The sequence below is a fragment of the Ischnura elegans genome, chromosome 5, assembly GCF_921293095.1.
Source record: "Ischnura elegans chromosome 5, ioIscEleg1.1, whole genome shotgun sequence".
Lineage (NCBI taxonomy): Eukaryota > Metazoa > Arthropoda > Insecta > Odonata > Coenagrionidae > Ischnura > Ischnura elegans.
The window spans coordinates 93,792,170-93,817,616 of NC_060250.1; the positions used below are offsets into that span (position 1 = coordinate 93,792,170).

The window sequence follows — 25,447 nt, forward strand, 5'->3', positions numbered from 1 at the left end:
TACATCATGTCCTACTACCTTTCTGATGCATATGTCAACTGCAGCAGTTTCACATGGCTTCCATAAGTGACAGATTTAAAGTTGAAACTTAATTTTGCGATACTAAAATTTATAAACAAATCACTAAGCTGATTTAATTCCGCGGATTTGTTATGTTTATGCAACCAACAAATATCCATTTACCTGTTCTCATTAAAAAAAAATATTTTCGGAATGAGAATTTGATGAACACGGAAAGTTGTTGAGTTGGTATTTCTACCTTGGTCATTCAAATTTTCTCTTCAATCAATCAGTCCCACTGCCACCATTTTGATCCCCGTTTTTCTTTCTTTTATCCTCTTTTCTCCAACAGTCTACAACTTCCTCTTTCTTCTTATCAACGCCCCCATACTCCGGGGGAGCCTGTCATTCTCACACTTATCTTCACAGTTATCCTTTCTTCATTTGTTTTTTCTTGTTTCGCCTTCCTGCCTTTCTAATCTCCGAAGCGCTGCAACCGAATCCTTTCCCGTCCATCGCGAGCTAACCCTCTTTAACTTTTTACGCGACAGAGGTGTTCCGTGCTGGTGGAATGGAATAACCAAAAAAAGAATATAATGCTTCTTCTTTCAGCAAAATTGAATCACAATCGGAATAGCACGGAAATAGTGTGCGCCATTTCGTCATGTATAATTTAATGCATTGTTTCAACGAATTGAAGGCAATACTATGGCCTTTCCAACAAGTCTCAGAACGTACACAGGTGCTGCTTAAGATATAAATAGATTTTTGTCAAAGCTGCTGAAATTCAGTACTTCTTACGAACGTGCATGCTCCATGTTCACTCGAATATGATCCATCTTCATGACCCAATGCTACCTAGGTAACCTCCCCTAATACCTGTGAGGAGGTGATCAAAGAATTCGTTTAAATAGAGAATAGTGAGAACAATTTGTCTCCATTTTAATCGTGAGACAAAACTTTTTTTAGACAAAATTTTCTCCTGTAAATTGTGGTATTAGAATTTACTTTTTAGTAATTTATTATTAAGTACACACATAGATGATTTAGTTGTTCATCTCATCCCAGACTAATGGGAAAAATTCGAGAGTGAGAATTCGTTAACGAGGCTAATGATCTAATAGTGAGTGCATGAAGCAAGGAAATTTTCCAGAAGCCCCTAATTTAGTGACTATAATGTAATTTTAAGCCTTAAGAATCAATGTTACACCACGCACATTCGACAAACTCCACTTGCGACAAGAAGAAAAAAATTAATAATCCAAAAATAATAACCGTTTTCAAAAATAGTTGACAGTTACAATTGATTGACGAAGCAAGAGATCTATTAGGAAGTGAATGAAATAAGGAAATTGCCCATATGCTCACAATTAAATGGCTTTCGCGTAATTTTAAGTTTTTATAATCAACATTTCATGGAAGCAACGTCGAGAAATTCCACCCAGGGCAAGAAGAGGAAGAAAATTTTAATAATCCAAAAAAAATAGTTTCCATACACTCCGTCGACCCCGCCCGAGACGCAAATTTGTGGCTCTTTCTATGCCGCCGCGCGCATTTTCGCAAATGAAAGCGAATCCTCCAGGAACATTCCTTACGTGCGAAAATTACGCAACGAGAGGAAATGAGGATCGCAAATCTGATAGTTAATTACACGGTCGTGGCTTGTGATGGAAGTGAGAGCTGGGGAGAAAGTGAGTTTTGAGGAGGGGCGGGGAGGAGAGGGGATGGAGGTGATTGTTAGGATGCTCGCGGAAGGGGAAGGAGGGGGAAATATGGGTGGGGAGGCAAGGAATGCGAATTTACTGGGGAGGGATTGTAGGAAAAGGAAGCGTTGCGAAGCAGTTGGAACGGGATGCGGAGAATGCCGAGAACCAACGGCTCCACTATGCACCCGAATATATTTCAGCTTTAATTGTTCATGTTGTTCGAATAATCCTTTATGACAGCAATATTCCCTTCCCAACCTTTTTTTCCTCCCTCACCCCTCTTTATGAATATTAATAATATTGTACTCCCAAAAATGTAACGTGAAAATTTTATTGTATAATTTCACTACGGGTAGGTTACTTTTGGTGATAAATAATTATATAAATGGTTAGATCTAAGGTTTCTACGGCCTTTCTCCATATGAGTCATGACTTTTCAGCGCTGTGTTGTCCATTGTCGACTACAGTTTATTTACAGACCTCAGCTATCCTCCTGGCGTCTTCGGGTCTTATTCTGATCTATACGTCACCTATGGACAACACAACGCGGAGGAACGCCCGAAAGCCGTGACTCATAATTTTATCAATTAAAGGTTTGTTTTAAATACCTCATTTAATATGTATGCATATTTCTTGGTTAAGACGCGGCACTGTTGCCAGGCTAATATTAGGGAAAGTAGCGTCCGCTATTACCGATTACTTTCGGCGTACCCCCGACTAATTCGTCGTGTACCTTCAAGAGTATCGAGTACCACTGGTCGGGAACCGCTGCCTTATGGGAACTCTCCTCGCCATTTAGGGACGGCCTCATAATTTTTGGTTAGCGTTGACGGTAACGTAATGCCAGCGATAAATTTAAAATGAGGGTGACTGAAGGTAAAAATAATGCAATTAAGTTCACTATTTTAGTCACTTATACAAGAGATCCTATGGAAGAAATTCTAAACTTTTCTTTTCGCATTTAACAAATTTTATATAGCAATTATAAAATTGATCGCTTAAGGAATAAAATATGGGTGTTGATATCTTTTATTATCCTTATGCTTGCAAGAAATCTGGCTTGTATTCCATTTTAGGCATTGCCTAAGCATTGCCTTATTGCCCTATTGCCTTCTGCATTATTCACCGAAAAAATATTTTTAAGATTTAAGAAAATTTGAAACCCCCCAAGTTTATCTGTAACCAATACATAAGAAATTTTTGATATTTTCATTAGTCATTATCATTTGCAAGAGTACTCTGTAAATTACAGCTAATCACTGGAATAAAAGAAGCATTGCTGAATTTATTTTTGATAGTTTGTGAAATCCATAATTAACGAACATTCGTAGCCTAGCTAGACTGACAGGCAAATCAGAATGAGAAGTGTGTCTTTCATCCATATATGATTAGGTGCGACACAAGATACAGTATTGTCACTAAAGTGGTCAAAGCAACGTCAACATCTATAGATCACGCATCAATCGATTAAAAATTTGTTTTCTTTTTTTAACGACTGAGTTCTGAAATGAAAATTACTTACGAAAATGTGATTGATTTTTGGCAATCCATGCAACTGCTGGTTTCGCTTATGATGTATTAGCACTTAGCTCATTAATTTACTGATAACACTCCCATATTTTTGTTACCACCAAAACAAATCTACCATAAAAAATCGCAAGATGATAGAAGCTTCATATTATCAGTAAAAACACAGGATACATCGTCTGAGGCGGCAGTTATCAAAATGAAATCAAAAACTTGAATTTTATATTAAATTATTCCATTTAAATGTCCATTACTGGATGCATAAAAATTTTTATGCAATATGTTATCTGTATGTAGCTGGTTTCCTACCAATAATTGAATGCTTACAAGGAACAGATTTTGGTGCTCTCACACTTATTTGTTGATTAACTATAAATTAAGGTATTCTTATTTGCTAAAAACACAAATCCTTAGGCAAAAACTGATTAATAGAATACTCAGGTGCATTACAACACCTGGATAGTCGGGAACAGAACTGTTTCGAGAAAGCCCTAGGGATCACTGCAGGCAGATTTTAATCAGCAGAGAAATATTTTTATATGCTTACCTAAAATTACATATAGACACGTATGAGCGAATAAAAATCTTGTCACCAGTTATTTATATCCAGCTGCTAACTAAGGTCGAAATAAAAAGCACTGACTGCTAATGAACAGGGCGTGACGGTGCGCGTATTGAAATAAGGTTTTTAACAGGGAGACTAAATTTTATCAGCATGTATCACAGAACGATTTATCACTTTGTAAAATTTATGCATACACAAATGAATTCATAACGCAGAAAGTGATGAATGGAATCTCCAGGTGCATTAACAAAACTGTATAATCAGCAAAGCAACTGTCTTCACAACGCCTTATAAGGTCGCTATTGTCGAATCGAATCGGCTGAAATTTTTCATTTGATATTTGCCTATTGAATTCAAAAAACTCAAAATATAAGCGAATAACAGCCTATTTATTAGCCTCCTATGTCCATCAGATAACTGAGCTCGTAACGAGAGAAATCATTGACTGCAAACGGCCGGGGCATGACGGTGCTTGCATCGAGATCTGATCGTTAAGGGACGGACTCAAGTTCATCCGCATATAGCGCGGAAAGAAAGGTTTTCGGAGGGCATTCTTTCGAGGAAAAAAAATAAAAAAAGAAAGGGAGTGGGAGAGAAGAGGAAAAGCAGGAAGGAAATGGAGATAAAGCGTGCGTGGAGTCAAAAGGGAAAAAGGGTCAATGCGGAGTGGGCGCTTGTTTAGGGAGGGAGTTGTAGGTTATACGGGGTATAGGAGGGGTGGGGGTGCGAGAAAGGGTAAGGAAGGGTTAAGAAGGCGATCTGGGAGTGAGAGGAAGAGAAATATAGATGGGGAGGGTAGGAAAAGGTTATTCGGAAGATGGCCCCGGGGGGTGGGGAAATGGTTTCTCTCGTCGGTCGGAGGAGGAGGAAGGGGTGAGGGGGTTTTTGGAGGGGCGTGCGAATCATGAAACAGGGTCGGGAGTGGGGATGGGGTTTTTTTAGGGTAGGGATTGTGTAGAAGGGGGGGAAAGGGTACGGGGGGTGATGCTCTCAAAGAACCGCCTTGCAGTGCCGCATTGAAGAGGGAGGAGTAGCCAGGCTGCGGGAAGGAGTGGTTCGGTCGAGGCCAAGGATAAGTAAGGCCCGAGTGATATCGGTATTTGTGCATCGCGGGGCAAGTTGAGCGAAACGTACGAGATATGGGCCGTTCCATATTTTTTTTAGGAAGTACAATTATGAATTCAATTGTCTCAACGTGGAACCAACGTGACGAATCCGCGATATGAATACCCGGGATACCTTTTCAAAACTTATCCCGGTCCCTTACGAAAATCTAAATAAAATTAGTACGAAGAGAGGTTTGTCTGGACATCTCCCGCAGAAAATAATCTAATAATGCATGGCTCATTATCAAACAGGGGAAGGCACCCAATCGCTACCACCAGATCGCGTTTAAACTTTGCAGTATTACATAAAATAAAATTTTGAGAGAAAGCGTCTTTGCTTTAGCATACTTTGGATCTTTGATATGGAGGCATTGACAGTAGGATGTTTCTGTAAACCTCCTAGATTCATGCAACCCGAAATAAAATTATCTAAATACTACGGCAATACGGCCCCAATCACATTTACGGAGACTTTTAACGTAGCTGGGCAAGGGGATGAGCGTGGAGAGAGCTATATTCACATTTTATTTCGGGTAGAATAAAAATAGGCGTACTACAAGGACTTACTATCCATGATATCTAGAAAACAGGACAATTGAATGCAAACGCAAAGGCACTTATGTCTTAAAATTTCATTTTATTCTACAATGCAAAGTTAGAGCGTGTTCTGGCGGTCACACTACATGCAGGTACCTTCCCTTGCAAGTGGCTGGAAATAAAACATTTAAGTAACGTTTGGTGTCACTCATTGGGGAACGCATTAGGCCTCATACATCGAGAGCATCATTGCATTGTATGATGATCGTAGTACAGGGTGTTTAAAAATAACAATACGTATTACTGAAGTATTTTCATGCCAAAACTATCGATCGTTGCTCCTCTGTTGTTTCTGAGGCTGCACAAAGACAACTTCATTTTTCAACAAGAAGGTGCACTCCCATCCCTGGAGTCGCAAAGTGCGTGAATATCTGGATGAAACTCTTCCGAACTGTCGGATTGGTCGTCAACGCGCTGGCGACTTAGCATATCTCAGCTGGGGTCCACGGTCACTAAATTTGACACCCTGTGACTTCTTCTTCGGTGGTTTCGTTAACACAATGTTTATGTTCCACGCTCCCACAGAATCTGGAAGAGATGAATAACCGGATCCGTACTGCCATAACATCGAAGGGCATACTTGTCCAATTTTAGGGGAATTTGAGTATCGATGTGATATTGTTCGTGTCGCTGATGGAGGACATATTGATCATCTGTAATATAAACTTGAGAGGTTCGTAAATTTAGATGCGAAGTTTTATATTCGTGTGCCTTAAATTTTAATAATATACGCATTCGAAATAAGTATATTCTTTTTGAAACACACTGTATAGTGAAAAAGGGCATGATAACGTTTATTAAATCCAAAATCCGGAATAAAACGACCAAAATTTTCCTTCTGCTGCTGAAATTAGGAAATATCCTGACAGACGAAGAGCATCGGATAAGGGTTGGTTTCCTGCCAGCAAATTCATGATCTTCATTGGTTAATGCGGAAACAAGGTAACGAATAAGCACTCTATAAGTTCAATTGGATATTTTCCGGAAGTTCATTGAACCAGATTCATCGATATTACGTTATTGCTATGTGTATTAATTCACTGATTAACACCCAAATATCACTACAAGTCCCCGAGAGATACGCGAGGGGCAAATTATTCATGGATTAAAAGGTTACGTTTGAAATTGGTTGAGTTTTGTGGAAGGAGATGTCAAATTTATTATTTATGCAGTATCATTGCATTTCAAAAGCTACGGTCAGAGTCAGTATTAGCAATCTACATTTCAATCACAGTGTGGTTTTTTTCCAAATTTTCCGATCCAGGACTCCTAAATCGTAAACCAAGAATGCGGAGTAATAACGAATTTCATCCATAGACAGTACTGACACTTAGCAAAAAACGAGGTCAAATTTACTCTATCAAGCTCTGTGTTCTATTATTTTGCTTGTGGCCATTTTTCTCATATCAAAGTTGTCTTTGGTCAAACTATTAAAGTCACGTTGAATAAAATTACCAAATTTCTGATGGCTTTGACAATTGACTTCCAAATCTTCATCAATCAGCTAATACTATAATTATTCCCTCATCATATCTATCGTCTTCCTTTTCAAAAAATACACGATGAATTATAAAACAACATGAAAATTTATAAATATTCTTCTCTAATCTTAAAAAATAGTAGAGTCAGGTGACATAATTTATGCGCACAAACTCCTCAGGTGAAATATCATTTGCCTTCACCGGGTTTCGAACCCGGATCTGCCGATGGGATATATCGGGGGATCCGGGTTCGAATCCCGTTCATGGCAAATGTTTTTTTTCTCCGTAGATAATTCGCACAATTGGTGCATTGCGGGTTAATCCGCAAAGTCATCGCCATGGCAGGTCCAGGTATAGTTGAAATTGACATAATTTATTTCAAGAAGTGATCCACACTCGACTTCATGATGATCCATTTTTTTCCAGACGACGTTTCCTCCTTCTAAGAAGAGGACACTTAATCAGCAATTTTTCATTGGAAGCGAGTTTCTTGGCATTTTCAAATGCTAGTTAATTTAAACGTCACAAAACACCAGCCACTGGTAATTTCATGAGTCAGGAAATTCAGCAAAAAGAGCTTGGAATTTAGTGAAAATAAATTTTGGATTATGATTTTTATCATCTTAATTAAGACTGTTCTAATAAATACAGACTATATAAACCATGTAAAGTAAATAAAAAGGGTCGTTATTTTTGATTCTGGATCTCACACATTCCCTTAACCTCGTTCGTCTCCCCAATAGTCAACCAATCGACCTAGCGTTCGAGCTAATTCGAGTAGCGTTTGTCGCAAATTCAGCTTTTTGCTCGGAAGTTGCTGATTCACATCCGCGTAACAAATAATTTTATCTTTGCGAAAATCGCGAACATCTATGTATAGATCCCACAACGACATCAGTAACACCAGCATCATGGCCAAAGGCACTGCGTGAAGGATGCCCAATTCCATCTCATATACGGTTGATTTCTGTTGCCTCTTCGGTCGCATTTAACACTTGCCATGGACGTAATATTACTTCTTTCCATTTAATTGGCTTTGTATGCGTGAAGCCGTAATATTTCGCCCGTGGTACTTTTCCAGTTTACTGCTTAGGGGTTCTGTTTTTTTTTCAAAAATCAACTGCTGGATGGAAAAAGAGTTCACTCTATGTCTTGAGGACGAAAAGTCCTCTGCAGCTACCGGCATCCTCATCTTAGACCACTTAGTGTGAAAATTCTTTGGGCCAATGGACCGTTCGTAGAGGGTGCATTGACCCTTTTTGTCATCCAGGATTTATAATGCTTTGCTTGGAAAAATGCTTTTTTATGATTTCCATGCTTTAAATAGTTCAAATTGAGCGTATTAAAAAAATTATTTTGCATGTTATGGCGGTACATCATATGTTGCAACTTTTTTATTTTAAAAAAACAGTAGGTTTTCATTGTTAAATTATATATTTAAAAATTAGCAAAACTTTTTATTCAACTCATTCATAAAGATGAGAAAAGTCCATTTTTATTGAAATGCACATCGATATAAATATATTTTTGATGCTAATGTTTAAAAAAATGTACAAATATAGTAAAAATGGCTGGATTTTTCAGTAGGGCTTTAAATTTAGCAGCCGGCACTCAAAGTGTTCATCGGCTTTCAAAATTGTCCACGAGGCGGTGATGAGTGCAATTCAATTCACTTTATTCCAATATTTTGCAGTATAATGTTTTTCATTTCGAGGATTAGCTTTGAAAAGTAATGGATTCGATAGATATCACTATAATGTGTATACATTTCGGATAATACCACCTAATATAGCTATTTCCGCGTGAAACTCGGATCAATTTGTCCGTCAGCGACGCGAGTGGCGACTTCTGTAAACCCATTTAAATGCGCGCTTGGTGACAGCATTTTTCGTGGCCGAGCTGAGGATCCTCTTTTTTAATATCCGTAAGCATAGCTATTAAAGTACATATCATCAGACCTTGTTGGAAACTTCCCTTAAGCAATACTTTTTAACAATGATTTTGAAGTCGTACAAGACTAAAGCGTGAGAGATGCCTTAAATTAATATAAAGTTTTAATTCTGTTTTCCGTATTAAATAAACGAAAAGATGGTAAATGAGATGGGAAATAAGAAACTTCAAACTTATATCTGAGAAAATTCGCGAAAGTCAATGGGAGACGTGCCATTACCTAAAGTCACCCGCAAGTAAATTGTAAGAAATTCGCAAATGAAAATGCACTTATTTTTACTGAAACCTGATTGTTAACCTCAATCGATCTTGACCAATGCATTAAGTAATGTGAAATTAATCAGCTATCATTTATCTTACTAAACATTAATCCAGTTGTGTTTCCCCGATGTTAATACGGATACAATTCGAGTCTGCAGCAATATCCTCAAGATGCAAGATTACCTCGGCAAAAAGGGTATTTAACAATAACCAGATCCTTGTATTTTACACTCGGCATGAAACTAAAAAAAATCAGGGGAAATCTTGAAATTACAGGGCATGGCGCGAATTCGTGGGATCCGGTTGCGAATTAATTTCTCTTCTGAAGAATTTTCTACACGTCAGTGAAAAAATGCTTACGTTCCCATCCTTGATTTGAAAAAAATAAACAAAAATGAGATTGCGAGAATCTCCTCTGCAGATGCAATATGACATCAGCGAATAAATACAGGGCGGAGGCTTTTGATATGTGGTGATACAGAAGAATAATGAGGATCAAATTGATCGACCGAGTAAGTCATGAGGGAATCCTAAGAGGAGTAGGAGAGAAGAGAATCTTTGTAAAAACCTGAATAAAAATATAAATCTAATTGGCCATGTATTGATGGGCTGATAAAAACAATCCTCGATAGAAAAGTGAATGGCAAGATTGAAAAAGAATCACGGCAATTAATATGTATGGTAGAGGTAAAGAAGGATTTAAATTGTTTATATAAATAATTATTCAGGTATCAAAGAGTTTGCTGATAGAGTGGAGAGTTGCGTCAAACCAATCTCAGGAATGATCTCTGCATTCTAATCGGGTTTTCACTGCGTCCGTTGTGTTTTAGCGACAACAGTTTTGCTCACATTGCAGTCAGCGTCTTCCCTTGGACCTGAAGACGCTGACTGCAATATCAGCGAAACTGTTGTCGCAAAAACACAACGGACGCGGTGAAAACCCGAATAGAATGCAGAGATCATCTATACAACGCCGCGAAAATCTACGAACCTACAATCTCAGGAATGTTTACGAGTGATTACGATTTCCCTAAATATAACCTGGAGGGCAACACACATTGAATACTTAGGCTTATAAAAAATTAGTTAACTGGCGCTAAATCGGAGAGTCCTGGTTCGAATCCATGTCATGACATACGGCATTTTCTCCTTGAATGTTTCACACCAGCTCATACCACAATATGCAAAAGCTACCCCACCATCTTCACCAGATCCCTATCACCCAGCCTTGGGGCTGACCTTCCACGCTAATGCGCGTTGTGAGACACTTCCCCTTATCTTCCACACACTGTTCATCAAACTCCCGGCTTAGTCGGCTCATCATGACATGGGGAACGACAAAGCGGAACAATCAGGAGTCTTCTGCCATCGCTGCATGTCTTTGGCCTTTTAGGAAAAAGCTCCTCAGAATGGAAACGAAGAAAGAAAGGTGGAAACAAGAAAACGAAGACTAAGGAAAGATTGAGAATAAAGACTAGAGAAAAACTAAAGAAAAAGAAAAGATAGTAGGAGAGAGAGAAGAGCGGTTTCGTCGCAGTATCCTTCCCTGCAGTGAAAGGGCGGGATATGGAAAAAGTGCGACTCTTAACAGACTAACCCATAACATTTTGTACACATACTTGTTCATTCATTTTATTGTAATCTTTAGATTGATATACTACAGCTGAAGATTTCTGCAATAAGGAATTTTCCTTTTAGCCAACAGATGAATTATCACCCACAGCGCTTTTAAATGTGTTTACAAAAGGCGCCACTAAAGTCGCTGGCGAAAGAACGATCGGTTGTCAATGAGAAATATACATGATAGCTGATGTTAACTGAAATTAAAATATTTGTGGACATAATCAGTCACATATATAATTTTTCAAAGAATTATATTATACGTGTGCAAATACTTTATTGTAAAAATTGGGAATAAATGAACCGCTCTGCACTCCTTGCCGTGCTGCAGACAATGTGAAAACTGGTTACAATGTTTGCGAAGTGACAGCGTGAATGAAGTTTCTAACCCACTCGGGCATGGCAGGTGTAAGTTATGAGAAAAAATAGAAAAAATTATAATATCAGGCCTAACTTTTGCACAGTGATAAACCAAACTAAATAATTACAACCCGGATATATCAGTCGAAAAATGTTTCTTCATTTCGAAATAATCAACATGAATATTCTCCATTGGGTCAATTTGACCCAGCTGGGCATTCTAGTGAAAGCAGATTTACTTACTTGAATAATCAGCTTGTCCCCCTAAAATCTTAGAAGGATAGAAAGGCAAGGGAATGCCACGTATATTAAATCCCATTAACAATATATATACTTACACGGCATATAAACTTTCCCTCTAAAATCTTAAGTCTTTGGTGGAAGATTAGATGGGCCAAGAATAGCCAAGTATATCAAGTCCTATTATCAACATAATTAATTACTTGATATAATCTCTATGATTTCTCCATAAACTTCCCTTTCTGCTGCCATTTACTACTCCTTTTTCGAAGCCAGGTCCTACGGTGATCATGTGTGATGAAATATCTTTCGACCCATGACAACCAGTTTTTTTAGATAAAACTTTTCAAGTTTCAAAATCTTCTTCCGCGCAACTTCGTAAGCTTCCGTGGAGACTTTACTACTATCCTCTTAAGGCATCGTACGTCAACAACTTTCAGTTGGGTAACCAGGAATTTTGTTCGGGGGGGGATCCAAAATCAGGGGTGTCATATTTTTAAATGCAGGGTACTGAATCTGAATAGAGGGTTATAAACTAATTTTAACACTTTAAATAATAAAAAAAACTTCATTCTTCAAAGAAATATTTTCAAAGGTCATGATATTTCAATATTTTCACTTTTGTGAAGCAAATTAATTGTGTTATTACATTTCAGGGGGGTCCGCCCCCCCCCCCCGGGATCCCCTCTTTTGCTACGCTACCGACGCACTGCGAAACGGAAGTCATTAAGGGACTAATTCATACTCTTCCATTAGGATACCTTCTGCATTTTAAAAATACAACCACTTCCGCCCGAATTGGAATAAGCTCATGAAAGCATTTATCCTAATTCACAGCAACATTCAACTTGACTTAACGTGGCATAACTTAGGAATTGAAAAAATACAAATAACATCTATTGCTTTACGTTATCTTAAAATAGTATAACTCAATTAAGGATAGAATTGAGAAAACTTGAATTTTACCTTGAAATTATTCAGAAGTTGAAAAGATGGTCGTGTCCATTGAGAGACATGAAATCTGTCACAAATTATCCGAAATCCGTTTCACAATGGATGCGTGATTAATTGGTAATATTTCGTAATTGGTCTGCTTCATTATGACCCAAGCAATTGCTCGGTGTTTTCTTTGGCTGAACGAATGTATCATGAAAGGGTCCAATTCATGATAAAATCATCATTATTATCATAAGTCAAGAATTCTAATTCTATTTCTTTTACATCCTTTGAAACCTGCCCTATGTAACTCATTCGTGACCGTCTTTTGCCCTTTTTCCCTTCCACCTGTCTCTCTACGATTGTTATTTCATGATGCGTCAAGTAAGTAAATCAGATGTTAATAGCACCTAATATTCTTTACCTTGGAAGGATGGAAGGGCCGTCTCATGCGCATCAATCCTTCAACCTACCCCTCCAAGATTGTATAGGGACAACTTAATTTGTCAAGTAATTAAAAATTTTGATAATAGGGCTTAATATACTTAAAGAGGCAATTCCCTTGCCTCTCTATCCTTCCATCTATCCCTCTAAGGTAGTAGAGGGAAGAGGTGATTATTCATGTAAGTAAATCTGTCGTTAATAACTTGAAAGAACAATAAAGCGGTGCAACCAGTACAACTGTCGTGATTACCTTCGCAAGGCACTTTTTGCCTTTTGGGAAAAGCGTGAAAGAGAGGGTGATGAGGGGAGTGAGACGAGGAAACAATAAAGAGCGGCAGGAAGCAAAGGAAGAAGGGAAAGGAGTCGGATGAAAGAGTCGTGAACGCTTCAGTGGAAGGTCGGGGCGGAGGCAGTAGTAAAGAGAGCTAAAGGAGGGGTTTTGAGCGTCGTCGGAGGGCACGTTTTCGCATCCACGATACCGTTCTTGGCACAACTGCAATGCGGTCCTTGCAACACACACAGAATCAGGCCGAGAGATACAGAGAGAGAGAGAGGGACTTTCGCCGAATGGGATGAGACGACATGGGGGGCTCTCCTCTCTTTACCTCCCCCCCCCCCAACACGGCAGGAGAAAAGTCTGGCCAGCACGTGCTAGCCGTACGTAATATGCACGGATGTATGTAGCCAGTCGTTTGTTCCTATCCCGCCCTCCCCCTCTTCCTCACGTGTTAGGAACGGAGGGATGGGGTTGGGTAATTAGGGCCCGGAGATGCATTGCAGCTGCACCCACTTCCGCTAGTTTAACACACTGCGATTGGGACGTGAGACAAATCACCCGATTTGAAAAAAAAAAAAGAATCCGCAGCTCTACGAGAAAGTTTACTTAACGATATTGAGACAAACGTAAGATAAACTTGTTTTTTTATTAAATAAGAGAAAGTTTACTTTAAGACATTGAAACAAACTGACTATAATTCCGACTTTAAAAAAAATAAGTTCTCCAAAAGATCTTCTGAACTTTTCACATACTTTTTCCTCATTTTAATAGAATAACATTTGCTGGCCTTGGTGGCAGCGAGGCTAAGTCCTTGCCAGCCACACCGGATATCGTAAGTTCGATTCCCGCCAGGGTAATTAGGGCCCGGATATGCATTTCAACCTTCTTCCGCTATTTCAACACACTTCGATAGGGACGTAAGATAAATCACTAGATTTGAAAAAAATAATCCGTAACACTATAAGAAGGGTAAAACTAACTAGGAGAAGCTTTATTTACTAAGATTGAAACAAACGTAAAAATAAACTACTGTTTTTTTATTGAATGATTTCTCCAAAAGATCTTCTGAACTTTTCAAATAGTCTTTTCTCATTTTAATAGAAAAACATTTGCTGGCGTCGGTGGCGGCGAGGTTAAGTCCTTGTCAGCCATACAGGATATAGCGAGTTCAGGTCCCGCCTGGGTAATTAAGGCCCGGAGATGCAACTCAGCTGCTTGTTAACACGCTTCGATTGGGACGTGAGATAAATCAATTTTAAGACATCCATCATATACTTGAAGAACTCATATTTCATGAAATACGATGCATTGGAAGAAATAAAATGATTTTTTACGAATAGCGAAATCTGTGTTCTCGATGTGTTTAACTAGATACTTTAAAATATGAAATAATAATCACTTTTCATCTCACTGTTCTACATTGAAGACAAAATACAATATTCCATTCCTTTACCTACCATCCTATTTAAAAAGAACCCCAGAAAATATAAATAGAGGGTAGGAGCACAATATTCAGAAAATAAATTAAAGTGAAAGAGACTAATAAGGGGCTAGGGGCTTGCCGGTGTCGCGTCGGTGGGATAAAGTCCTTGCCTGCCAAACAGGGGGTCGCGGCTTCGAGTTTCGCCTGGGTAAATTACCCTGGTACAGCAAATGGATGTTCTTTTAGGTTTTATTTTTAAGTTAAAAAAAACCGATATAAAAAACAATTGAGGTGTTTTCGGTGGTATAATGATAACTAATTAGAAAAAGTTAATTGAGGAATGTTCACGTTTAAAATATCCACGACGGATTGAAATCTTTTCATTTTAATCTCTGACCGTATTAAGAGGTTAAAAAGCTATTTGACCTGATGACCTGATGGGATTGAGACCAAGTAAAATTCTGAAAATGAGCCCATTACACATATTGGAGGGGAAAAGCAAGATTTACGTTTATCTATCCGGTCGTTTCCACCTGGCCTATAATGCACTCAGAAGAAGTGTATTATGAGCCGGGTGCATAATGATATAGGATGGGTGGGTCCATTAACGGTGGAAGAGTCATCGCAACTGCATCTCATCTTGTAGATTAACCGCACTTTGATATGAAAAAGAGCATAGCATTGATAAAAAAAAAATCTTGATTGTGCATACAGGGTAAACATATATTAAAGGATTCTTTATAAGGTTCTTAAAACTTAATAAAAAAGACATCTAAATAAGAACACCAAACACAATGTGATGTATTCCCTTTTTTAGTTAAAATCCGAATGAATGTTTATTTATTTTAAACCAAATTCCTTGCGTAGAAATAATTCAAAAACGACCAATATGAAATAAAAGCTCGATGAAACCATAAAATAATAAAACCATAACAATAAAACAAAGCCATATAATAGTATAGTGAGGACATCGTATATCAATTCACTCCCTTTATAAAGAAATGATTAATAATTTGATTCGCATGCCTTTTCCAATTCATATGTTTATTTCGCATATTTACCACATAAAAAGGGATGCACTGTATTCGACTAACGTAAGTTGTTCAGGAAAAACTGTTCATTGAGGGAAATATTTCCTCGCAATAGTACGAACAATTTGGAAAAAACGCGAGGCCAGGACGAGGTAGATAAGAATATTTGAGCAGTGGTGTCCCCTCGGCCTGAGCTCGTGACGTCATCGGCTTTAATGCAAAAGGGTCAATGCCGTCCATATTTAGTTTCGAATGGTTAAAAAAAATGGCGTCGACTCGAGAAATGAAAAAGATGTCTCTCTTCATTTTTTTAACTCTATCATAATCAAAAATAACACAACGTTGGCAAACGAGCATCTTTCAGTTTACAAGTCAACAAATAGAAAGGGAGAGAAAAAGTTTAAGAATTCAGTTCACGTAACTCCCAGCGGTGGTTCAATGGCTGCAAAACTTACAGGACGGGAAAAGTACTATCGGATATTGAAGTATGTTTTAACCGCCTGGGATTTTTTTATGGCCGCAAATGATTAAGTACACTGTTCCCACTGCACTCACGGCCATCTGTGCCAAGAAAAAGAAACTTACTCTCACCCGTCGCAATTTTTTACCGTACTTTAACCAATGAGACTGCAGTTCTCGGTCATGAGACAGAAGTTGGCGATGGAAAATAAATCTTAAAATTCGAGCTCTCGAGAAGTTTCAAAAACCAGTGTTGAGTTAGTGAGAAATATAAGAAGAGTTATAAAAAATTGCTAGACGCTGAATTTCTCGAGAAATTAACAATAAAGTACCATCTCATTTCGGTTTTCGTTCAAGCATGTGCGCTCAAGATTCTAAAAATACCGACGCACAGTCACCATCCCAGAGTATTCTACAACTGCAGGTGCTGAGAAAAAAACCTCACCACGAAAAATATATGCTCACACATGCGCTGAATGCTGATTACAATCAATATTAACAAATATTCTTACTAATGCTCAATTTTCACAATTTCCTTAAATTTCCACATAGTTAATGATATTTTTTTCGAAAAAGGGTTCGCTTCATAAAATGACGAAAGTCTAAAAATATTCAAGAGATACTTTTACAGCAATGCGTGCTGAGAAATTTAACACTTTTAGTGGGGCGTGCCGATATTTCGGCTTTTGCCGTTCGGGCGAAAAGTGCGGCGGGCCGATATATATTGGATCTTACTATTTAATTTGCTACCACTTATTACATTGATATATTTTATTGCAGTAAACGTAAAAATATTATTTCAATATTAACCAGTTTAACCTCCATAATGAAAAAAAAAACGCTAATGAGTATGTAATAAAATACCTTTGTATTGATTTTTTTTTCCTAGTTGCTACATTTTATGAAAATACCCTCCACATTTCTCGCCAACACCCCATGAAGAAGGATAGCACTGAGAGGGTGCCAAATCAACGTGTCTCTTTCTGTACCATAGCCATAAGGTTTCCATTTCTATGAACTTCGCCACAAATAAATTCAATCTAATTCAGTAAATACTAAAATATTCCTCATTGATTCCTCACTCTGTTGGTGGTTATAATTTCTACAATAAAGGCTAAAATGTGCCTTAAAAAGCATTTCTCTCATCAATGAAGGATAATTATAAATACTGGTATATGTTGGACATCAGGTGATTTACAGTGATTTATCATATCCTAACTGGCTCCTCTAAGCCATTAAGAATTTTTTTCTCGCAACTAAATTTGGAACCTATAAGCCTATAAACGTTTCTATTCCTCAAATGATGATAAAAGTAAATAAAATAGCATCACCACACAATACAACATCTACATGAAAATATCTTAATTTTTCTACTCTTGCTATCTCCTGACGCTCAGGAGGTGAGACAAATAGGAGGGAAGACAAGCCATGGAGTAAAGCGACGAAGATGAAGGCTGACACCCTATTCCGGAAGATGGTAATGGAGAGATTTTTGTTCTCCTCCGAGTTCCGCTTTTACCACTACACCTCCCACCCGTTTGTCATCGTTGATTTCACCTAAGAGAGGCGAGAGAGCGTCGTCAATAGCAATCAATCAATCAGGCCGCCTTGGCGCGTGCTCAAGTGAGGCGTCAAGCCGTAGCGGCAAGGGGTGGCGATAGTGGAAGGCATACGGAGATTGATAGTGGGGGGAGACTGGTAGGAGGGGAAGGCTAGTGTGATATACAGTCGTAGCATAGGAGCATAAGCTTACGGCATTGCGGAGTGGACGATTATTGAACAGGTCGACTTTACACAAGATTAACTCGCTTTACGACATTAATCCGTTGCGGAGGACCGATCATAAAGCGAATTCCATCTCGTGCATTTGACGAGTTTTAATAGCACCAGCGCATGTATATTTTCGAAATTAAAAAAAAACTTTTGTAAACAAATGAGGCGTAAAATTGAATATCGGATAACATATTCTGCAAATGTAAAAAAAATTTGTGAAATTTGAAAATTTAAAAAGCGCGCGCAGCATCAATTCAGATCGTTAGCTGAATCCAACGTTAGTTGAGCCAATCGCAAAGTAGAGTTAAACTTTACTTATGGAAAACCTATCTCATAATTATCAATTGAAGGTTATCAAAATATTTTCCAATAAAATGAGTGTTAAATAGAATTCTTTGGGAGGAGATTGTTAAGAGGGGAGGTTAGGGGAAGGTTAGTGTGATATATAGTCGTAGCCTAAGCTTACCTACGGCATTGCGGAGTGACGATTATTGAAGTGGTAGACTTTACACTAGATTAACTCGCTTTACAACATTAATCCGTTGCGGAGGACCGACTATAGCGCAAATTCCATCGCATGATTAATCTCCATTATTTCCAGACGAGTTTTAAGAGCACCAGCGCGTGTAAATTTAATGGTAAGTTAAATATTTATTACGTAAATAAATGAGGTGTAGAATAGAATAATTGGTAATATATTGTGCATAAGTAAACAAAATCGGTGAAATTTTAAAAATTCAGCCCCGATCGTAAATCGAATCCATCGTTAGTCGAGCCCATCGCAAAGTTGAATTCAACTTTACTTACAAAAAACTTATCACAATGTGTCTCAATAACGTTTATCAAAATCTTCAGTAATGAAATGATCGTTAAATAGAATAATATAGGAGGAACAATCGTATAATCGCAACTCTTAATTAACCCACAGTTATGCTCTATCACCTTGGGTAACACAATTCCCTTTCCTACATCTACATAATACCCCGCAAGCCGTCTCAACAGGAGTGTGGCGGGGGGTGTTAGGATACCAGCCGTTTACAAATAGAGAGGAAATGCTCTTCCGAATTTCATAAAGATTCCAGGTTTCTCGACCAACTCCTGATCACTCATACTGGGGAATGCTCTATTTATTTCCCGATCGTAAAGAAAATTCCATCGTACGTTAAATCTACATTATTTCTAGACTAGGAATCATTTTAAATAGCACTAGCGTACGTAAATGTTTGTTTGTTAAAAATATATTTCGATAAAAAATACGGCTTAGAATTGCACATTTTGAGAAACGGATACAAAAAGAGTAAAAATTGAAGTTTTAGAAATGCGTGCAAAGTCGAACCCGTAGTAAATCGGGGCTCTGCAACACAATCATGACGAAAGCTTATGGCTTAAGCTTGAACCAAGCTCCTGGAGTATTTGAAATGTTCAATTGAGCTCTACGTTCCATTTGTACGCTGAGACGAAGGGATGGCCATTCTTTCTGCCATTTGCCCACCCTCCTCTCCATTTCTTTCTCCTACCGCTTCCGGTCAAAAAATACCTTGAAGCATTGGCGGATCTATGGGAGGGGGGGTTAGCCCCCACCCATTTGGTCAAAACACACACTAGATAAAATCGAAGTCTTAGGGGTTTAACCCTTTTAGAAAAGTGTTTAGTTATATTATCCTACGTATTTAACGAATTGAAATACAAATAAGCTCTTAATTTAGAGCCTATTTTACACGCTTTTGGTATGTTACAATCAAGTGATACATCAAGAGAGGGGGTAGGGGGGATATGGCCCCCCTTGGGTATCCAATTTACACTAGAGTTCAATAGGTAGTAACGTCAATTAATTAAATGCGGCAAAAAAAAAAATCTCCCAATTTATTTAGCATTATTCTGGGAATAAAAAATGTTTCTTTTTAGAATTAACATCAAATAAAAAGATTTATTTTCACTCATTACAGATCAACAAATCGTTGTAATTCGTTGTTTTTCCTCATTACACTACGCAAAATTAACAAAAGCTTTAAATGTTGCAGAACGCTTAATGTGTGTCTAATTAGTGAATATTTGGAAGTCAATTGTAGGTGAATTCGAAGTGGGAAAAAGATTTTAATTTTGCGAATCAGAATTAATGAGTTTATTCCATAGTAAAAGGGTAATTATTAATTATGTAGAGTATTTTTATATTACTTTCAATTAATAAATTTTTAATACTTGAATAAATTTTTTACCATAATCTGAGCCCACCCTTTGTCCCTACCCTGCCCACTGTCCCTCTCGTCCTCTGCCTGATAGGATAATTGTTTGGAGAGATGCGTCGAACCAATCTTAACTGAAACTCAAATTTGACCAGTGATGAAGATTCAGTGGGTAAGGAAAGCAAAAAACTCGAAATCTTAATAAAAGTAATAGGCCTTATTGTGAATATAAGAGGGAAGTCGAAGATGGGAGGGGAAACAATCCGGAGTATTGTGCAAAATTATCTTTGTAAACCTTCTTTAACCGCTATAATACTAGAATAAATTTAACTATTGTTTATATTTATGAAGATTCCTTCCGTGGTGAGGGTAGGATAATCTGTAAGTTAAGGCATTAATTCGCTTATTAATTTCTCCCGCTTCTCTTCCTTTTTCCTTGATAATCGAAATCGATTTTCGTCATAGATGCACTCACAGAGGCCCGCGCTGCACTTTCTCTTCCATTCCTGCTGTACATATTGTCTTCCCCCGACTTTCGCCCTAGTTAGCGCGTGCCTCGGAGCATGGCCCGAATGAGCCATTAAAGTTTGATCAAACGCCTTCGCCTTTGCGGCGGGAGGATCAATTATTTTTCAATCTCCCACCAGCAGCGTCCAAGCTTTCTTCCACGAATATTTCAACAGAGGATCCTCAAGTTGGCCTCAAAAAGTGTTGTCACCTACCGCGCATTTACATGTGTTTACAAAAGTCGCCACTCGTGTCGCTAGCAGACAAGTTGATCCGAGTTTCGCAGGTATATAAGGTAAAGTTAGTGGTGTTAACCAAAATTTATACACATGATGATGTGATCTATCAAATTCATTACCTTTCAATGATATTCCTCGCAATTACAATATTATTCTGCAAAATATAAGAAAAAAGTGGATCGTATTGCACTCAATTCAGTCTCATAATGTGTTGTCGACCACCGCGCATTTAAATTTGTTTACAGAAGTCGTCACTCGCGTCGCTGACGGACAAATTGATCCGAGTTCCGCACGGGGAAATATGGTATAATAAGGGTTGTCAACCGAAAGTTACATTCATAATGATGTTATTCATCAAATTCATAACTCTTCAATGCCATTTCTCCCATTTAAAAAGGCCATACAGCAAAAAAATTGGAAAAGAGTGGATCGCATTGCACTGATCACCGCGTCGCGGACGTTTTTGAAAACCGGTTAAAATGCGATCGAAGTAGCTACAGATATCAGCCTACTGTGGGATGGAATTGGGCCACCTATATGCAGTCATCTTGCACTCTTCTCTTCGGCCCACTCCCTCCCTCGGTGGAAGAAAGAGGAACTATGAAACCTGCCCCTCTCATACCGCAACATAAGTCACACATTATCTCGGTTGCATGCCAGGAATCCCCCGCGATAGGACCAAATACCAAACCCATCGCAAACTCCCTCGAAGCCTCGGCAACGATCCAACCATCCACCTTCACACCAACGTTCGCCTCCTGACAGTTCTTCCATCGGCACTTTCAAGTATTTATACCTAGCGTTTTTACAATAGACATTTTCGTATTGCGATTGCAAAGAATCAGTAGAGATTGATTGATCTGCACCGATAAATCGAGTTCCAAATCAAAAATTGTGGGTGAATTTGGATTGTTTGTAACTTTCTTCGAGTTTCAATTGCCTCAGTCCATCGCAGATTTTCAATCAGGTTCGCTTGAGGTATTCGACGATTGTCGAAGGACAAATCAATTTTCAGCATTTCAATGGCCAGTTTAAATCGTTAACTAGTGTTCGCCGGTATTACTGGTTCTATCTGCAACAGCCGTGCTTTAGAGAATATGCGATTCCAGTCTCAAAATGGGTTCGTTCTTTTATTTTATTATTGTCAATTGCGATGGAGTTAGAAACATAAAGATATCCGTATTTTTCCGTTTTACGATCCGTTGCCAACTTCTTGAGCTATTAGCGGCGATATATCGACGAGATTACCCCTTTCACTTCATGTTCATGACGTCACGGACTCTTGCAGAACGGTTCACTGCTTCTCCGCTACTTCTCGTCCATACCCAACCATCCCACGTTGTTCGTAGTATAAACACGAAAATGAGTTTTTATTTTCGTCGACGATCGTGTCTCCATGAACAAATTAAAAACCCAGACCTTTGATGACGTCACTACCTTATTAAAAATGTGCCAAAGATCCGCAGAGAAAAAATCATTCACCTTGACCGAGATACGAACCTGATTCCCCCGATTCCCGGTCGAGAGCATTAGCCAGTTAAGCTACCGTGACGTCATGGGAATTTTAGGACTGTACCGGACAAGGTGGGGAATGATTTTTTTCTCCGTTCAGTTTTCGCAAAATTTGTGCATTGCGGGTGACTCCGTAAAGATATCACCATGGCTAGTCCCGGCATACTTAAATTCATTAAAAATGGGCGGAAGATTTCGTTTTTCATTTTCATGCTATGAGAAAATGGCTGAATTAAGAAGATTTTTTTCTTAAAACTTGACTTTACTATTCATCTACGGAATTATCTTAATGAATTGCTATTCCGGATCCGAGTGAACGACCCCGATGTTTGTTGCGATGCGCCTCAAAATTTAGTTGGGACTGTCGCACTCTTTTCGTGTTAATTGGCTACTACTTCTTCCACAGCCTATTGTAACAAGACCGGATGCTCAGTTGGTTTAGGAGGTCTAAGTGTGAGGAACAAATTGCATTCGAAAACCCAGTGGATATAGTTCACTTCATCTTTTTTCCTGGGGTCAATATTCACGAAATCCTCAGAAAGACGCACCACCTCCGCTCCACTAGTCTTTTACATGACTAATTACTTTCAAGGGTACATTAATAATTAAAAATTTCAGATTTGTATTATTCCCTTATCTACAATTTACTGAGTCTCAAATTTGAAAAAAATTGTCATTAGCACTGAGAAATAAAAGTCTGGCGCATGGATTCAGGTAAGTTTTGAGAATAGTTTTCTCTATTTACTCCGAAAATGTTTAGTTTTCATATATTTCAAACAAGCGATATGGTATCTACCTATAAGAAGATACTACCTATTTGACCGGTTGTCTGAAGTGACTTGAGTGAATGTTGGGAGATTAACTGAAGATTAGCTGAAAGGAGAATTGAGTGAAGAGCTGCGTCGAACCAATCTTAGGACTTTCAAAAGTAGGCTTCCGCGGAGATTATGATGAATTCTGCTGGTTTTTCCGGGTATTCTTCCGCGTTTATCCATTTGTAGGACGATATTTCGCCAACGTTCCAGTTGGCTTCCTCAGGTCCAATGAAGTCCTCCATTCCTCAGTCACTTCAGTGGACCTGAGGAAGCCAACTGGAACGTTGGCGAAATATCGTCCTACAAATGGATAAACGCGGAAGAATACCCGGAAAAACCAGCAGAATTCAATCTTAGGACTGTTGACCAGTGTTCATGATTCAATGGGCAAAGAAAGAAAAAGGTTGAAGCTGAATTTATTACTTCGAATGATTTTATATATTAAGGACAGGCTTAGATGGAAAATTATCAACTTCCAGTTTGAAGATGTTTCGTAAGAACCGGCAAAAGTAAAAATATCCATCGTAATAAGTTCTGCTGACTTACTTGAGGTAACAGAAAAATAATAATGCTTTCAAAGTTATGAATCTTAGCAGTTTCAAAAAGCAGTAAAATATACAAAAGCTCAGTACTTTGCGTCTTACACATGGAATTTTAGGCTATGTTTTACGATGAATACAGCCCAAAGAATTGTTTATCGCAAAGGGCATAGCCGGATGAGAAGGTGAAAAGTCCCCCCTCCGGAATTTTTCCCGTACTTGGGGTATGCGATTTGGGATCAAATAGGACAAACCTCCCAACATTTCCAGCCCACTAGATGCCCACCAGCGCCGGCTAGATTGAAAATACGATTTTCACTCTTTTTTAAATATCTCCGTCAAGAATGCATATTTTTTAATGCGGTTTGCGGCATTTGAAACCTTATTTAATGGAGCTGATTTTCAATTGTTTTCAAGAACTTTGAGCGGGACAAGAAGATATGGCGTTGATTTGAAAATTTCTAATGCATGTTTTCATAAAATATGCTTGAGAGGGCCAAAAAGAAAAAAACGTTTTCTGGAGGCGTTTTTAATACCTTTTGGCTGGCATATTGAAAATACAACTTTCAAGTGGTGGATCATCGCGAAAAATGTGATGAAAAATATGCGATTTTGGCCATTTGGCTCTATGCTCTGGCTATCAGTTATCTGGATATCAGTTACGAATGAAATATTTCTATTTATAGATGAAAAATTCTTTTAAATAGAGTATTTGGTCTATTAGTCGAAGTCCGTGTGTGTCAATCCACCTTAGGACATTTCCTAAATAAGACTAATTACGACATTTAAGCTTCATTACCTCCATACTCTATCGTGAGACCTTCTACGCACACACAGCTGCTATCAGGATGACATCTTGGATCATTGTGTTAAGGCTAGGAGGCATTCGAAAAATTTATACAATTTCAGCTTTCGACAGTCTTTATAAATGGAATGCAACATCATTTAGCTGAAAGGAAAAAAATGAGAATTCAAAAATAAGTCACAAAAATGTATGCACATATGCACCAGTACTTAGAAAAGAGCACTTAATTACCGTAAATGAATAATTAGTGACGAAAGGCCTGGTTTCCATTGAACATGCCTTAGATTGGTATTGTAAACATTGAAAACACTAAAATCAAGAAAGTACACTTCGTATCATTGAATCTATGGATTTTCGAATTTCGTCTCTAGGCCCAGTATTACATCAAAAATGTAAAATACGTATTTGAAGACAGCCGTTTCTCTCCGGGAATAACAAGGACGAATGGGAAATAAAACAAACTCCCGCTTTCATCGCGTCATCTGCCGTTGAAAAACTAAATGTCTGGTTCGACGACGTCAAGGTTGACAGAAGGCTTTCAGGTAACAAGGCTGGGGGAATCGATCCAACGGGGGAAGAATGGAAATTTTGAGAGATCGTTCTGTTTTGCTTTAGAATCCACACAAGCACTCATCTATTGAGCGAAAGCTATCGATTATAGACGGCGGTCGAGTGACACTGTGCAAATCAATAGGGTTCATTATTGTATAATGGCTTTATTGAGGAAGATAATTCCGAAATGAAATGAAAAGCAAAAAAAATAAGAAAGGAAGCAGAATTCGTGCATTGCCGTAAGTCGAGTGCCCATTTTGGTAGAAGAGTATCAACTTTTACAGTACTTGGTATTCTATAGTTTGGGCATTTTATGAGAGATGGCGTGCCGACAGGGTGAACGAACTGCATGTAAGAAAGGGTTCAAATATGAAGAATAACTTAAGTCTCCAGTGAGTAATTCTTCGTTAAATATCTGAATAAAATTACTGAATTAAATCGTGAAGAATGTACTCCATTATGATCAGTAGAATGAACCAACAGTTATCGATAGAGCGCGCAGTAATATACACCAAGATAACGAGAAAATTCGTGCTCGA

At 38.3% G+C, this 25,447-nt stretch overlaps 1 protein-coding gene across 4 annotated transcripts in view; it reads right to left on the minus strand.

The window, feature by feature from the left end:
• Positions 1-25,447, minus strand: part of LOC124159274 (potassium voltage-gated channel protein Shaker) — a 636,146-nt gene that overhangs the window by 321,175 nt on the left and 289,524 nt on the right. The gene's annotated exons all lie outside the window — the stretch shown is intronic.